The sequence below is a fragment of the Pollachius pollachius genome (genome assembly GCF_949987615.1).
Source record: "Pollachius pollachius genome assembly, chromosome: 18".
NCBI lineage: Eukaryota > Metazoa > Chordata > Actinopteri > Gadiformes > Gadidae > Pollachius > Pollachius pollachius.
The window spans coordinates 315,478-329,198 of record NC_136951.1 but is presented as its reverse complement, the minus strand read 5'-3'; positions in this window follow the sequence as shown (position 1 = coordinate 329,198).

Sequence of the window (13,721 nt, the reverse complement as noted above, 5' to 3'; positions counted from 1 at the left end):
CAGAAACAATGATTAGATCCATAATGAAGGAAAGCAATGCATAAAGACTTTATTCCATACTCAAAGTACCATATCAAAACCCAATGCAATACACTGCGTGTGCGGTTGAGTGATCTTTTGAAGAAATGTAGCGTTGCAACACCAGGGATAGACTGCAATGTATCTCTGTCGTTGCAGCCCTCTGATGCTCCCTGCTGCCGGCGTCACAACAGTGTCTGCATGTTTCACAAATAGAGTTTGGAGAGACGTTGTCAGTGTCTGTATGTTGCTTAAATTCTCCCAAACAGTGGGCGCTAAAGATCTCTGCCCGTATGCAAATTAGCCATGTGCGCCTAACAGAAAAATGACGTAATGTTGAGAACGAGTCATACTAAAAACCGAGAGCAAGCGAAAGCTAAACCAGACTGTATCAATCACACACTTTGGGTCCATTCTAACTTTTGATAAGAGGCTAGTCTTTAAATCTTTGCAGTGACTGAATGTTGATGATAAAACGGATTGTTTTGCATAAGATGAGTGTGTGCGACTGTGTGTATGTCATTTCCGGCTTCGGCATACCGCATGGTCATGAAGGCCTCGTGGTGAGTTACTTTCTTAGTGAAGCAGCTTAGCCTTACAGTTGGATAAGTTGGAGTGATTGGAGTTTATTTTTCACAGTGAGAGAGGGGTGCACCGGTCCTGGAGGTACTGCAATACCAGGTCGATGCGTGGAGTGGACGGAGCAAGCCCCTATTCCATCTCCCAGTTCCAAAAAACAATTTAATATATGGTCCCCGGGTAGGGGACGTATCAGATATTAAACTGATAAGAACAGATTTTTTTTCATTCGAAAATTTTATTGACACACGTTGCAATACCTTATCTTTCACATCACATGTTTCCAGTTTCGTTCAATTTTTTTTTTTTTTTTTTTTTTTTTTTTTTAAATCATACACAATGTTTTGTTTCTTTTTTTTTTTTAACAACAAGGAATTGAAAAAATATAACCATCCATAAAAACAAGAATAAAACCTATGTTTTAAAAAGAAAATAAAAACCAACACTAAAAGAAGCTGCTGTGCAGGAGCGGGAACACACTTAGTTAAAAGAAATTTAAAAGAAAGTGTACCCCGTCCTGCCCTCCCAACAGCGTCGGTCTCTCGGGACCTGTCGCTCAGAGGATCTCCTCCCCTCTCTGCTCCTTCCCACCTGCCTCTCCCGGAGAGCCAGGCCGCCGCTGCCTCGACCTTTCTGTGTGTGGCTCCGGCTCCCTTCTCCGAATGGGCACAGAGGCGATGTCTTCATTTTGGCTGTGTCCTAGGCCTGCCGCCTGCAGCAACGGCTACTTTTACCGTTGCTGCGGCCATCCGGATCACAGCCAAGGGGGGAATCAGCTTGTGCTTGCTTACCAGCAGGTTTCTGGAGGTCCAAAAGGCGTCTTTAATGGCAGCTAGGGTGAGCCACTGCCTGGGGAAGTTAACTGCAGTATTTTGGCTCACCCCATACAGCACCAATTGGGCTGTCAGGACCTCCCCTGCTGGCAAGTACGGGTATAGTAGGGAGCCGGCCGTTGCCCACTGGTCTCCAGCAGCGCTGCACTCCCAGAGCAGATGCCTCACCGACTCAGGCGCGCCACAACCTGTTCGGGGGCATGTTGCGGATGCGGCCATGCCCCGGGAGTGCATGACGGCTCTGACTGGGAGGATCTCGTGAGCTACCATCCATGACAGGTCCCGGAGTCTGTTGGGGAGGACAGGATGGTTAACATTTCGCCAAACAGTTGCGGGGTCGCCGAGTGCTAGCCCGCGCACTGGACTTACTGGTTCCCGCTCCTGCACCAGCGCAATCATTAATCGATGGCTTTCTAAAACTTGTAATTCCTCGTTTTCTAGGTTATATTTTTTTAAAAACTTCTTGATAAAAACATAGGACTGGGGCAGGTTAAAAGATACTGGCGTCCTATGGTCAGAAACATAAAAATTGAACTTTTTCAGATAGGACCCCATCCAGAACCGGGTCATTGCCGTGCTTTTTTTTTGGCTGGGTAACGACATTGCATTTTTTACGTGTAGAGCTGCATATCGACTTCCTAGAAATAAGTTGAGGTCTGGCACTCCTTTTCCCCCTTTTTCTTTAGTTTTCTTCATTTCGTTTCTCTTGAGTCTCTCCCACTTAGACCCCCACAGGAAGTAAAAAATGGCACGTTCTAGATCTAAAAGGACTCTGCGGGGTGGAATAAAAACAGAGCATACCAATAAAAGCAAAGGTAAAATCACTGACTTAATGATTAAAACCTTTCCTTCCATTGTAAGTCCTCTAAGTCCCCAGTATCCCAGTCTCCGCCTCACTTTCCCTACCATGTCCGGCCAATTTTTGGTACCCTCCCCCTCCCTGTCAAATTTGACCCCGAGTATTTTCAAGTCGGTCTGTTTTACGGTCAGGGGAAGTCCAGTCGTCTCGGTCACCGTCCATGGTCCATAAAAAAGGGCTTGGGTCTTCTCTCTATTGAGTTTGGACCCAGAGGCCAGTCCGTAGGAGTCTGTCAAGTCGAGTGCCTTCTGTAAGGAACAGATGTCAGTACATAAAATATTGACGTCGTCCATATATAAAACACACTTGCTAAAAAGTCCCCCACTTCCCGGTATGCCCACCCCTTTAATCCATTTGTCCCTTCTCAATACCTGTGCCAGTGGTTCTATGCAAGCCACGTAGAGGAGAGCAGATAAAGGACAACCCTGACGGACCCCGCAGTGCAAGTCTACTGCTTTTGTAAGTTGCCCGTTAACAAGAAATTTGCTGGTGATGTCCCGATACAGCAATCCCACCCACTCTACATACCTTTGTGGAAAACCCATTTTGGGCAGTACCTGAAATAGGTACTGGTGCGAGACCCGATCGAAAGCTTTTTCAAAGTCTAAATTTAGGACTACTAGTCTAATGTTTCTGTCTCTCGCATAACAGATGGTGTCTCTAATCAGTACGAGGCTGTCAGTGATCTTTCTCCCCGGTATGCCACAGGTTTGATCCGGGTGGATTACCTCCCCTAAAACAACAGACATTCTGTTGGCTAAAAGTTTGCTAAAAAGTTTACAGTCCACGTTTAAAAGGGTAATAGGTCTCCAGTTCTTCAGGTCAGTCTTGTCGTCTTTCTTGTGTAGTAGTTTCACTATCCCTGATCTAAAACTGTCTGGTAGTCGGCCTAGTCCTTGGAATTCTGTAAAAACAGTCAACAAGTCGGTTGCTAAAATGTCCCAAAAGGTCTGATAAAATTCAAGTGAAAGCCCATCTTCCCCCGGTGATTTTCCCCCTCCAAAACTCGACAAACAATTGGAAAGTTCTAAAAGGTTAAAATCATCGGTTAAAAATGCACTCTCACTGATCTTCTTTTGCAAGGAATTCAATATCTTCTCATTTGGTTCTTCTTCAATGCTTTTTTTGCTATACAGCTCTGTATAGAAACACTCTATTTCGTCCATCGTTTCTTCTTGCGTTTTGGTGTATTCTCCATTTCTCTTTTTTAATTTATAAATACCCTCCCCGCTGTTTATGATTTTCTTGAAGAAATATCGTGTGCATTTTTCCCCTTCTTCTATGTCTCTTTCTTTACTTCTAATAATTATTCCTTTGCTTTTGATTTCTGCTAGAGCCGACATTTGTTCTTTTACCTCTCTTATTTCCTGATTGTAATCAAACCCTTGTTGTCTTAATTTAAAATAACGTTGCAGTCTTTTCTGCAGCCCCATCATGCATTTGTTTTCTATTTTCTTTTGTTTCATCCCTGCCTTTCTAAAAAAAGTCTTTGTCCGTTCCTTTACCATTTCCCACCAGTGTGCACGTGTTTTGTGTAAGTCTTGGAGGGTCTGCCATTGACTGAATTGCTCCCTGTACTGGCTGGCTAAATCTTTATCTTTTATCAGGGAGCAATTCAGTTTCCACAGACCACCACCTTTTGTCACACCTGAGGGGAGTGAAAGGGTGCAGGAGAGCATAGCGTGATCGGAGAAGAAAACGGGGGTTAATCTAGCATCGGTTGGCGGGCAGTCTCTGGTAAAAATATAGTCTATTCGAGAGGCTCTGGCACCGTCACTACTGAACCAGGTGAAGCCCTCCTCTCTTGGATGCACGGTTTTAAAACAGTCTTTCAGTTTAAAATCCCTGCACTGTGCCTGCAATAAAACCGACGTCTTGTCTACTTTAAAATCTTCCCCCGCACTTCTCCTATCGCTCCTAGTTAAAATACAATTAAAATCTCCCGCTAAAACTAAAGGCGCTCTGCCTAGCATGTGGGGCTGCAATTCTTTTAAAAGGTCATGTCTGTCATTTTTGTTGTTAAAACCATAAATGTTTAAGAGATTAAAATCCCTTCCCATAAAAGTCAAGTGTGCTAAAAGCGCCCTTCCGTCTCTCACCACCGTGCTGCCCTTCACCAAGATTGAGGGATTTTTGATTAAAATGGCCACCCCGTCATTTTTGCTTTCATTTGAACCACTCCATAAGGATTTTTGTGGCCACTTTTCCTCCCATTCCCTGTATTGGTTTAAAAATGGTAGTGCACATTCTTGTAGTAAAAACACATCTGACTTAAAATTGTTAAGAAAGGATAAAATCGTTTGTGCTCTAACTTTTGATTTCACACTTCTTACATTTAGTGTCGAAATGGTGAGCACCATGATTATGGTGTTAAAAAGACAAACAATCATTAAAAGACTAAAAAACAACTATGGGTTAAAACCATCTAAAAAAGTCATCCAATGCTTTGTGACAGAAGCTCTTCCTTTATCTCAATAGGAGATGAGTAAAGGTTGTCTGCTTCATTTCCCTCCCAGACTCTACTTTGGTCGAAAATTGAGTCTTTTGGGGTTGATTGCAGTGCAATATTTAAAAAAGAGAGAGTGTTGGGAGGGTTGTTTGGGAAGACTCTGGCATCCTCCAAAGATGGATTGTCTGAGGAGCCAGGTCTTCCCCTTTTCTCTGAGGCTCCTTGAGTCTCAGAGGACAACTCTGACACTGCTCTCTTACCAGGCTGGGCTCCTGGGAGGGAGGCTTCACTGGACTCCACTTCAGACTCTTCTCCCTGGCTGTCTGTTTCTAGACTCACGGATTCCTCAGAGTCTGAAGTGGAGTCCATCTCAGCTCCACCGGCTGCCTGGGCCCCACCAGCCTCTTTCACCTCACCACTAGGTGGGGCAACCTCAGGCCCCGCCCCCTCTCCCCCAATCAGAGTTATTACTTCCAGCCTGGTGTCTTCAATTGTTTGTGCACCCCCGTCTGCCAATTTCCTTGCATTTTGTTTTACTTTGTTAGCAAAGGATTTCGGGCAGTCTCTGAAGAGATGGTTTGAGTCTCCACAGAGGTTGCACTTCCTGCCATTGGTACATTCTTCAAAAGAGTGTCCAATTTCTCTACATTTGCCGCAAACAACCTTGGTACACGCTTCCGCCAGGTGCCCTTGCTCACCACACTTGCGGCAGAGCTTGGGCTGTCCCTGGTAGTGAATGTAGCCCCTGTTCTCTCCAAGAACCATCATGGATGGGAGATGTTTCAGGCCCTGGAAGCCATGTGGGTCCCGCCATTGTTGTATGGGGACCCTCCATGAACAATTCCAGATGCCGTCTTCATCTCTCACCTTGGTGGCCTGGGCCCTCACAGTGCAGTATCTTGCCAGCCATATACAAATATCATCAGCATTTACCGTTTCATTGAACATCCTGACGATTACGGTTTTAATGGAATCGTCATTTAGTCTCTCCACTTCAAATGCTGAAAACTGGTCTTTTACCGTGTCGTATCGTGTCCAAAATTCTTTGAGGGTTGTTGCTGCTGCGAAGCTTACATCGAATCCTTTGTTAAAGGGCAGAGTAAGAATACAATTCAAATCGTTTGCAGAAAACTTCAGGATTCCTTGGATGTGCTTCCTTGAAAAATCAAGACGGGAGATCTGAATTACCGTTCCATTTACTGACTTCAGTTTAAAACGTACGCTGTGGTGCCTCCTCATGCCGGTAGGGTTAACCGACATGGTGGAGACACCACGCTCTTAAAAAACAAGGAGGTTAAAAGCAATAAAACACTGGATATACTAAAAATACAGAAATAAATAAACAAATAAATACAGGCAACAATAAAATCCACTTACCTTACCTGGACAATGGACTTCTTGGTAGAGGGTATCAGCAACTGATATTTGATCCCAACTTACCAAGAAGATGGTGCAATATCCTCCGAACCTGCTATATAATTGCCACAAAATGCAATATATAGACAGCCAAGGGAGGTGATCACTGTCTTAGCCAAAAGGCCGAGAAGCGATGCCCACACATGCTCAGACCAAGAGTCCAGCTTCCCAAACACGTCGCTCCACTTAGCGGTTTGACAGACGACGACAAAACAAATAGAAGACCAGTCACCCTGTGTGCGTGTTTGTGAAAGCTGAAGAAAAATGCCGAGGTCGCTGCATCTCTCTGCTGGTCCCTGCTGCCAGCGTCACTAGTGTGTCTGCATGTTTCTCAAATAGAGTTTGGAGAGACGTTGTCAGTGTCTGTATGTTGCTTAAATTCTCCCAAACAGTGGGCGCTAAAGATCACGGCACGGCAGGCCATTGCAGCCAATGAGCTCGAGTTGAAAAATAAATGTGCTTACAGCACCAGGTGGTCCCCCATCGATGTAGTAACCAGGCCCGACCCTGCTTAGCTTCCGAGATCAGACGAGATCGGGCATGATCAGGCTGTTATGCCCGTAAACTTACATTTCCGGGTCCATACTAGATTTTATACAGCAGGAGCACATAAGGACTGAGGGTGCTGCCGTGGCCAGAGACGGGACTTGTACAGAAACAATGATTAGATCCATAATGAAGGAAAGCAATGCATAAAGACTTTATTCCATACTCAAAGTACCATATCAAAACGCAATGCAATACACTGCGTGTGCGGTTGAGTGATCTTTTGAAGAAATGTAGCGTTGCAACACCAGGGATAGACTGCAATGTATCTCTGTCGTTGCAGCCCTCTGATGCTCCCTGCTGCCGGCGTCACAACAGTGTCTGCATTTTTCACAAATAGAGTTTGGAGAGACGTTGTCAGTGTCTGTATGTTGCTTAAATTCTCCCAAACAGTGGGCGCTAAAGATCAGGGCACGGCAGACCATTGCAGCCATTGATCTCGAGCAGAAAAAAAAAAAGCTTACAGCACCTGGTATTCCCAGGCGGTCTCCCATCCAAGTACTAACCAGGCCCGACCCTGCTTAGCTTCCGAGATCAGACGAGATCGGGCGTGTTCAGGGTGGTATGGCCGTAAGCGAGTATAGCCGCATCCAAAGTAGCTTTTAAACAGCAGGAGCACATAAGGACTGAGAGCGCTGCCGTGACCATAGACCAGACTTGTACAGAAACAATTATTAGATCAATAATGAAGGAAAGCAATGAATGAATACTTTATTCCGGACTCAAAGTACCATATCAAAACGCAATGCAATACACCGAGTTGGCGTGTGTGCTCGTTTGCGTGAACCTTTGAAGAAACATAGCGTTTCAAACGCTGCGATGGACTGCAGCAGGTCAAGCGAAGCAGTCATTCATAGCTCTTATTTCTTTACAACAACATGATCAGGGGAGAGCGCGAACGCAGTCCCCCACTACCAGAAATTATGCAATCGAGATTCCCACATTTGGGGAATTCGCACGGGTCAGCAACAGCCGCAGTGCAATGGCCGAGCCTCACCATGGGTGAACCACCTTCTTGATCATGGTATCTCCCTTGCCAGGTAAGTATGATTAGTACTCGTTCAGATGGGCTGAACGCTGCCCACGCGTGTTCCCTTGGAGAACGGTTGCAAAGAATTCGGAGATGTCTAGACTTTAAAGTCCGTGTTGCAGGGTTTATTTTCCAACAAGTGTGTGCAATTTGCTTGTTCTTAATACAGATTTAAACTGTTATCCATTTTATTTCATGTTGTTAGGTATCACAAAACGGAATGTAATACGACAAAGTAGGTACTATTTTAGCGGTTTGCAATTGATTCTCTTTTCCCCCAGGATAATTAAATATGTTCTATTATTTGCCATGCGGAGCCAGCCAGTCCTGTGCACGTATGCAAATTAGCCATGTGCACCTAACAGAAGAATGACGTAATGTTGAGAACGAGTCATACTAAAAAGGGAGAGCAATCGACAGCTAAACCAGACTGTATCAATCACACACTTTGGGTCCATTCTAACTTATGATAAGAGGCTAGTCTTTAAATCTTTGCAGTGACTGAATGTTTATGATAAAACGGATTGTTTTGCATTCGATGAGTGTGTGCGACTGTGCATTTGTCATTTCCGGCTTCGGCATACCGCATGGTAATGAAGGCCTCGTGGTGAGTTGCTTTCTTAGTGAAGCAGCCTCGCCTTGGAGTTGGATGAGTTGGAGTGATATAAGTTGTCAGTGTCTGTATGTTGCTTAAATTCTCCCAAACAGTGGGCGCTAAGGATCAGGGCACGGCAGACCATTGCAGCCATTGATCTCGAGCAGAAAAATAAAAATGCTTACAGCACCTGGTATTCCCAGGCGGTCACCCATCTAAGTACTAACCAGGCCCGACCCTGCTTAGCTTCCGAGATCAGACGAGATCGGGCGTGATCAGGGTGGTATGGCCGTACGCAAATGTTACCGGGTCCATACTACCTTTTATTCAGCAGGAGCACAAAAGGACTGAGAGCGCTGCCGTGGCCAGAGACGGGACTTGTACAGAAACAATGATTAGATCCATAATGAAGGAAAGCAATGCATAAAGACTTTATTCCATACTCAAAGTACCATATGAAAACGCAATGCAATACACTGCGTGTGCGGTTGAGTGATCTTTTGAAGAAATGTAGCGTTGCAACACCAGGGATAGACTGCAATGTATCTCTGTCGTTGCAGCCCTCTGATGCTCCCTGCTGCCGGCGTCACAACAGTGTCTGCATGTTTCACAAATAGAGTTTGGAGAGACGTTGTCAGTGTCTGTATGTTGCTTAAATTCTCCCAAACAGTGGGCGCTAAGGATCAGGGCACGGCAGACCATTGCAGCCATTGATCTCGAGCAGAAAAATAAAAATGCTTACAGCACCTGGTATTCCCAGGCGGTCACCCATCCAAGTACTAACCAGGCCCGATCCTGCTTAGCTTCCGAGATCAGACGAGATCGGGCGTGATCAGGATGGTATGGCCGTACGCAAATGTTACCGGGTCCATACTACCTTTTATTCAGCAGGAGCACAAAAGGACTGAGAGCGCTGCCGTGGCCAGAGACGGGACTTGTACAGAAACAATGATTAGATCCATAATGAAGGAAAGCAATGCATAAAGACTTTATTCCATACTCAAAGTACCATATCAAAACGCAATGCAATACACTGCGTGTGCGGTTGAGTGATCTTTTGAAGAAATGTAGCGTTGCAACACCAAGGATAGACTGCAATGTATCTCTGTCGTTGCAGCCCTCTGATGCTCCCTGCTGCCGGCGTCACAACAGTGTCTGCATGTTTCACAAATAGAGTTTGGAGAGACGTTGTCAGTGTCTGTATGTTGCTTAAATTCTCCCAAACAGTGGGCGCTAAAGATCTCTGCCCGTATGCAAATTAGCCATGTGCGCCTAACAGAAAAATGACGTAATGTTGAGAACGAGTCATACTAAAAACCGAGAGCAAGCGAAAGCTAAACCAGACTGTATCAATCACACACTTTGGGTCCATTCTAACTTTTGATAAGAGGCTAGTCTTTAAATCTTTGCAGTGACTGAATGTTGATGATAAAACGGATTGTTTTGCATAAGATGAGTGTGTGCGACTGTGTGTATGTCATTTCCGGCTTCGGCATACCGCATGGTCATGAAGGCCTCGTGGTGAGTTACTTTCTTAGTGAAGCAGCTTAGCCTTACAGTTGGATAAGTTGGAGTGATTGGAGTTTATTTTTCACAGTGAGAGAGGGGTGCACCGGTCCTGGAGGTACTGCAATACCAGGTCGATGCGTGGAGTGGACGGAGCAAGCCCCTATTCCATCTCCCAGTTCCAAAAAACAATTTAATATATGGTCCCCGGGTAGGGGACGTATCAGATATTAAACTGATAAGAACAGATACTACACTTGATCTTAGCCAAAAGGCCGAGAAGCGATGCCCACACATGCTCAGACCAAGAGTCCAGCTTCCCAAACACGTCGCTCCACTTAGCGGTTTGACAGACGACGACAAAACAAATAGAAGACCAGTCACCCTGTGTGCGTGTTTGTGAAAGCTGAAGAAAAATGCCGAGGTCGCTGCATCTCTCTGCTGGTCCCTGCTGCCAGCGTCACTAGTGTGTCTGCATGTTTCTCAAATAGAGTTTGGAGAGACGTTGTCAGTGTCTGTATGTTGCTTAAATTCTCCCAAACAGTGGGCGCTAAAGATCACGGCACGGCAGGCCATTGCAGCCAATGAGCTCGAGTTGAAAAATAAATGTGCTTACAGCACCAGGTGGTCCCCCATCGATGTAGTAACCAGGCCCGACCCTGCTTAGCTTCCGAGATCAGACGAGATCGGGCATGATCAGGCTGTTATGGCCGTAAACTTACATTTCCGGGTCCATACTAGATTTTATACAGCAGGAGCACATAAGGACTGAGGGTGCTGCCGTGGCCAGAGACGGGACTTGTACAGAAACAATGATTAGATCCATAATGAAGGAAAGCAATGCATAAAGACTTTATTCCATACTCAAAGTACCATATGAAAACGCAATGCAATACACTGCGTGTGCGGTTGAGTGATCTTTTGAAGAAATGTAGCGTTGCAACACCAGGGATAGACTGCAATGTATCTCTGTCGTTGCAGCCCTCTGATGCTCCCTGCTGCCGGCGTCACAACAGTGTCTGCATGTTTCACAAATAGAGTTTGGAGAGACGTTGTCAGTGTCTGTATGTTGCTTAAATTCTCCCAAACAGTGGGCGCTAAGGATCAGGGCACGGCAGACCATTGCAGCCATTGATCTCGAGCAGAAAAATAAAAATGCTTACAGCACCTGGTATTCCCAGGCGGTCACCCATCCAAGTACTAACCAGGCCCGACCCTGCTTAGCTTCCGAGATCAGACGAGGTCGGGCGTGATCAGGGTGGTATGGCCGTACGCAAATGTTACCGGGTCCATACTACCTTTTATTCAGCAGGAGCACAAAAGGACTGAGAGCGCTGCCGTGGCCAGAGACGGGACTTGTACAGAAACAATGATTAGATCCATAATGAAGGAAAGCAATGCATAAAGACTTTATTCCATACTCAAAGTACCATATGAAAACGCAATGCAATACACTGCGTGTGCGGTTGAGTGATCTTTTGAAGAAATGTAGCGTTGCAACACCAGGGATAGACTGCAATGTATCTCTGTCGTTGCAGCCCTCTGATGCTCCCTGCTGCCGGCGTCACAACAGTGTCTGCATTTTTCACAAATAGAGTTTGGAGAGACGTTGTCAGTGTCTGTATGTTGCTTAAATTCTCCCAAACAGTGGGCGCTAAAGATCAGGGCACGGCAGACCATTGCAGCCATTGATCTCGAGCAGAAAAATAAATATGGTTACAGCACCTGGTGTTCCCAGGCGGTCACCCATCCAAGTACTAACCAGGCCCGACCCTGCTTAGCTTCCGAGATCAGACGAGATCGGGCGTGATCAGGGTGGTATGGCCGTACGCAAATGTTACCGGGTCCATACTACCTTTTATTCAGCAGGAGCACAAAAGGACTGAGAGCGCTGCCGTGGCCAGAGACGGGACTTGTACAGAAACAATGATTAGATCCATAATGAAGGAAAGCAATGCATAAAGACTTTATTCCATACTCAAAGTACCATATCAAAACGCAATGCAATACACTGCGTGTGCGGTTGAGTGATCTTTTGAAGAAATGTAGCGTTGCAACACCAGGGATAGACTGCAATGTATCTCTGTCGTTGCAGCCCTCTGATGCTCCCTGCTGCCGGCGTCACAACAGTGTCTGCATTTTTCACAAATAGAGTTTGGAGAGACGTTGTCAGTGTCTGTATGTTGCTTAAATTCTCCCAAACAGTGGGCGCTAAAGATCAGGGCACGGCAGACCATTGCAGCCATTGATCTCGAGCAGAAAAATAAATATGCTTACAGCACCTGGTATTCCCAGGCGGTCACCCATCCAAGTACTAACCAGGCCCGACCCTGCTTAGCTTCCGAGATCAGACGAGATCGGGCGTGATCAGGGTGGTATGGCCGTACGCAAATGTTACCGGGTCCATACTACCTTTTATTCAGCAGGAGCACAAAAGGACTGAGAGCGCTGCCGTGGCCAGAGACGGGACTTGTACAGAAACAATGATTAGATCCATAATGAAGGAAAGCAATGCATAAAGACTTTATTCCATACTCAAAGTACCATATCAAAACGCAATGCAATACACTGCGTGTGCGGTTGAGTGATCTTTTGAAGAAATGTAGCGTTGCAACACCAGGGATAGACTGCAATGTATCTCTGTCGTTGCAGCCCTCTGATGCTCCCTGCTGCCGGCGTCACAACAGTGTCTGCATTTTTCACAAATAGAGTTTGGAGAGACGTTGTCAGTGTCTGTATGTTGCTTAAATTCTCCCAAACAGTGGGCGCTAAAGATCAGGGCACGGCAGACCATTGCAGCCATTGATCTCGAGCAGAAAAATAAATATGCTTACAGCACCTTGTATTCCCAGGCGGTCACCCATCCAAGTACTAACCAGGCCCGACCCTGCTTAGCTTCCGAGATCAGACGAGATCGGGCGTGATCAGGGTGGTATGGCCGTACGCAAATTTTACCGGGTCCATACTACCTTTTATTCAGCAGGAGCACAAAAGGAGTGAGAGCGCTGCCGTGGCCAGAGACGGGACTTGTACAGAAACAATGATTAGATCCATAATGAAGGAAAGCAATGCATAAAGACTTTATTCCATACTCAAAGTACCATATCAAAACGCAATGCAATACACTGCGTGTGCGGTTGAGTGATCTTTTGAAGAAATGTAGCGTTGCAACACCAGGGATAGACTGCAATGTATCTCTGTCGTTGCAGCCCTCTGATGCTCCCTGCTGCCGGCGTCACAACAGTGTCTGCATTTTTCACAAATAGAGTTTGGAGAGACGTTGTCAGTGTCTGTATGTTGCTTAAATTCTCCCAAACAGTGGGCGCTAAAGATCAGGGCACGGCAGACCATTGCAGCCATTGATCTCGAGCAGAAAAAAAAAAAGCTTACAGCACCTGGTATTCCCAGGCGGTCTCCCATCCAAGTACTAACCAGGCCCGACCCTGCTTAGCTTCCGAGATCAGACGAGATCGGGCGTGTTCAGGGTGGTATGGCCGTAAGCGAGTATAGCCGCATCCAAAGTAGCTTTTAAACAGCAGGAGCACATAAGGACTGAGAGCGCTGCCGTGACCATAGACCAGACTTGTACAGAAACAATTATTAGATCAATAATGAAGGAAAGCAATGAATGAATACTTTATTCCGGACTCAAAGTACCATATCAAAACGCAATGCAATACACCGAGTTGGCGTGTGTGCTCGTTTGCGTGAACCTTTGAAGAAACATAGCGTTTCAAACGCTGCGATGGACTGCAGCAGGTCAAGCGAAGCAGTCATTCATAGCTCTTATTTCTTTACAACAACATGATCAGGGGAGAGCGCGAACGCAGTCCCCCACTACCAGAAATTATGCAATCGAGATTCCCACATTTGGGGAATTCGCACGGGTC